This window comes from Poecilia latipinna, unplaced genomic scaffold, assembly GCF_001443285.1.
Source record: "Poecilia latipinna isolate Pla-1442-1.1 unplaced genomic scaffold, P_latipinna-1.0 Scaffold5256, whole genome shotgun sequence".
Classification (NCBI taxonomy): domain Eukaryota; kingdom Metazoa; phylum Chordata; class Actinopteri; order Cyprinodontiformes; family Poeciliidae; genus Poecilia; species Poecilia latipinna.
Genome location: NW_015117872.1, coordinates 21,888 through 26,658, shown reverse-complemented (window position 1 = coordinate 26,658; position 4,771 = coordinate 21,888).

Below are 4,771 nucleotides of genomic sequence, written 5' to 3'. Positions count from 1 at the left end.
TACCGCTCCAAGATGGCCGCCCTAAATCTCGTCAGCGACAATAGGCGAGAGCGGTCCATGAGGCGTCTATTCTTATGTCTATGGCTAAAACTGTTGATGGTACAATTAAATACGCTATAAAGCAGCAGGAAGAGCATTCACTCTAAAAATATCACTTTGATAAACCCTGATTTAAATATAAAGTAATTAATTAATCTGAATAATGAACTGATGTTTTGGGTTAAAATAAGGTCTTCAGTTTAGGTTTAAACAAATCAAAATACTTTTTTTTTTTTACACAGCTACCCAATAGTTTGAAATTCCATCTAAATAATTCAGAAACGGGTCTCCATACTCATCAGTATCATCTACTACAATCATCAATAGTTCAAACTGATATTTATGTTCTACAACAATATAAAGTGAATTTTTCGTGCCACTAAAATACTTGGCCACATTCAGTTTAATCTTTTCTGCATGACGACTGTTAAAGGAGCGATTTAAACACAGCGGCACCATCTGATGAACATGCAGGTAATTATCTGATCCATTATTTGATCTTTATAATATAATCTTTAGCCGTTGACCCAAACGTTTATTCTGAAGTTAGTTGCTTTGTTCATAGTTTGCCTGTTTTTACTCCTGACTCATTTATAGAAAGATAGAAACTTAAGGAAACCTAGCACACATTGGCATGACTTTATCCTGTAATCTTATTTATTTTTTCTCAGCTATGTCTTACTGCATTGCGACAGTTTTTTTTAGTTGTAGACCAAGGAGTTTTTGTTTCTGCAAATAAATGAAATTGGTTCCTCCTTTAGTTTGGTAGAAAGTGGTAAATATAAGTTGTCACAGTTTCTCGGACTACTATCATTTTGGCAAAGTCTGGTAGATTGTGCACTATAAAGTGCAGCATGTCTGGTTTGTTTCTAATGTGAAATCCACACCATTAAAGCCTAGTGTCTGATCTTTATATGAGGATAGTGCAAAATGTGTGTTGTAACCTTGAGTTCTACAGACCCTAGACAAAATATTTAAAATATTTTTATACAAGTAAAATCTATTTATAATATGTACTCTATGAACAATGGAAAATTGAATTTGCCCTCAGTTAGCATAAGAATCTAACATTTATTAGCTTCATAAGTTATGGCAGAAAATGTAGTGATCGAAAGTGTAGTCAGGCATGTTAAATGTTGATTTGTTTTTATCCTTTTTCTATCACCTGCTTTAAAAGATCCAGTCCTGATAACCTTGCAGAGATGTTGAATTGAAGTACTTCAGGAGGATCACACTGTGTACTTAGCTGTGGCACCTCCCTGCCTGCAGGGGGCGTCAGCTGAGCTCCTGCAGATAACGGCATGTTCACCTCCTAGTGATGGTCCATTGGGCTCTGCCTTTCAGTGTTTTCCTTTGCCTTTCAGTGTTTTCCTTTGCCTTTCAGTGTTTTTAACCATCTGTTTCCTTGGCCAAGCACAGGGTTGACCTTTGCTGCAACTAACATTATGTTTTCCCTTTTCTAGCTTTGAATGTGAGACAAAAGCTGTTGAAGAGAAAAACATCAATAAAAAAATAGGAAGAAAGACTAAGAAAACTGAATTTTGAAAGTGAGGCTCATGTGGCCAAACTAACAAGACTCCAAGAACTTCTCTGTCCAATAAACACGTCATTCGCTCAAATGAAGACAATAACAATTTACTGGACATAATGACCCACATCTGTCCACCTTCCAATACGAAACATATTTTTAAAAAAGCCCACAACACAACCAATATGGAACTCATCTTAAACCAACAAAAACAACTCGTTATAAACAATTACACACCAATAACTAATGCAAAACTCATTCAGGATTTCCCCCAGCGTATTATAAGCCTGGTGGGCCACCAGGATTGTAACCCAGGCTAACCATTACTTAAGTCTTTTTAAAATGTTTGCAGTTTTTAAGACTTTATAGTTGGTGTTCAGGTATTATTCTTTCAATAGCACATAATTATCAAGTGATATTTTAAAACTTTAACATTTTTTAACTCAAAACATGACTGGCTGCTGGATGAATGACTCATTTTACATCACTAAAAAGTAAATAAAACACATTTGAAAAATCTACACTACAGCCCCAAACAATACATTTGTTTTCAACCACCAAAAAGCAAACTTTATTTTATTTTTAAACCACGAGAAACAAATATAAACTAATTTTAAAAAGTGTTCACTCCACCATCAATCAATGCAAAACTCCTTATACACCACCATTTAATTAAAAAGCCAACCAAACTGAACACAAGTAATGAAAGTAGAAGTTTGATAATCTACTTTGTCTCTGGGAAGCAGCAGGACGGCTCAACAGCTCAATTCAAATGGTTCAAGGTCTGAATCTCTGTCCAAACTGGACAAAGTGTCCTTGTCCAACTTCACTGCTTCCATCGTCTTTGAACGCTCCACAACAGATTCACCTGGAAGGAACAGAACATCAGATGAGTTTGGTTTATTAAGAATCTAAATGCTGTTCAGTCAGCTGCTGTGTTAATCCGGTTTGAACGCTGATGCTGATTTGACTCTAAGTGTGTTGGTTCAGGCTCTGCTGGGTCTGTGTGGAAACTACAGGAGGTCGGGGTGAAGAGAGGCTCTCTGAGGACGGCTCCACCAGGTAAGAACTGGAAAAATGAAATCGAAATAGAAATGGTTTAAGTCTGTGTATTAAACACACTATACAATCACCAACTGAAAATGGATCAAAGGGATGAACAGACTAAATAAAAATATTCACACATTTGATGAATTTTCCACATATTATAAAATATTTCAGATTCTATGCCAATTGTAAAGATTCTTCAAAACAACTAAGTAAATCAATGTTTTGCTGTAAAATGAAATGTTTGCAGTTTTATGTCTTCTCTCTCAGATTATCACCTCTCAGCTCATTACTGTGTATTTTACTGTTTATTTTTAAAGTACAGAAAACCCCTGAAATTAGACACATGCAAATGTTGTGTTCAGTTTTGACACTTAACTAATTAAGGATGGGTGATTGGACAAATTCATCAGCAAAGGGCTTCTTTTTGCCGTTTGAGTTAATAACCATAACCAAGCTTGATTAAAGCCAAGAGATGCAGGCCAAGGAAAAAAATGGTCCACATATTATAAACCCTGCATGAAGTCAGAGATGAACCAGGTGGACCAAGCTGACTTCAGTCATTTAGGATGCAATGATGAGGATAGGGTTTTGCTATGAGGATACTATGAGCATACGGTCATGGTAACCTGGGAGGAATGGATAATTCCCCAGAGTTTAGGCAGAACAGAAAAACTCTTTATCCCAACTTCTATAAACTTGCTGCTGATGCTTTTAATGTGAAAGGATCCGTTCTACAGCAGACAGAACCAACTCAAAACAGAGCAACTGCTTAAGGCTCAGCACTGTAAAACATTTACTGAAATAAAAATAAAATTTTGTCCCAAGTAATATGAGCACAGTTACAAAGTAAGACTCTGTCCACATCAGCAAATTACCTTGAAGAATAACAGAATAATGAGGCAGCGATGGCGTGAGGCTTGACGTAAACTTTTTATTAACAGAATAACATTGCAACATGTATGCGCTCTCAGCTTTAGTTTGGGAAATCTGCTTGAATATATTCTCCATAGAAAAGTAGTCTGTAAACAGTTTTCAGATAAACATGTAGTTTTTAAACTCCACAAAAGAGATGCCACAAGTTACGAGGCTTGGAGAAAATGTGATGAATTACTAATTCACCAATCTTTGGCTTTTATTAAGGAAATCAAATCGACACAAACTTAAAATAAAAAGTGATTTTATAACTGATTCAGCTGAAATACTAATAAATACTTTGTTATTGTAAAAAGATTTCTAAATATTTGTGTTAATCTGAGTTTTTTGAGCTCAGGCAGATTAAATTAGGTCTGGATTGGCCAACATGGTGCATCTTCCTAATGTGTGATGTCTAGAAGAGACAACCAACGACGGAAACATCTTAATGTTGGGTTTTAAGGTAATATTTTTAATCATTAAATACAAATTAAAATCTATTTAAAGACAAGTGACCTTTACCACCATGTTGAGTGTTAAAGATAAACACAACAGAAACGATAAACGGAAATACTGATGAAGTGAAGAAAGAAAAAAACCCTGCAAAACAAAACTGAAACTAATTCTACAAACTAATTTTTTTCCTCAATTTTTTTCCACATACCAAAGATTAAACTGACACAAGCTCCTAATTGTTTTTAAGTGACCGTGGTTTTCCTCAGTTCATCCTTAGTTGCTTTCGTCCTGTGGAATATTGGAGAAGACTATTTGAAATTGTTTATGGAATCAGTTTGAATTTATCAGCCAGATGTTTAAAGTAAGCTACAGATTAAAGTCATAAAAGCAGTTATCCATGTTTCTTTGGCAAAAGCCTGATTATGAAGGAGGAACATATTTTATTAAATCCAGTGTTGAGCGTGTAAGAGCGGAAATACTATCTAAGGAGTTGTTTGGCGGAAAAAAGACACTGGCACCTCGGCGAAGACTTTGGCTTCGCACCAGGTCAACCTGACCGAATTCTTTCCTCCCATTTGCGTGCAAAGCGCAAATGGAGCCAGAATTTACTGGAAGGGATGTCTTTGTGCAAGATAAAATTAACAATTTGAGATAAATTGTTCTATTCAGCAATTCTGAAATGGAGCAGATGTTGAGTTCGTGAGGTCCAACATATTTTAAAGGTCGCCCAATACACACTCGGTACAAAGCGTGCCTGAATCTTTCTGCAAAACAGTAACATGCCAT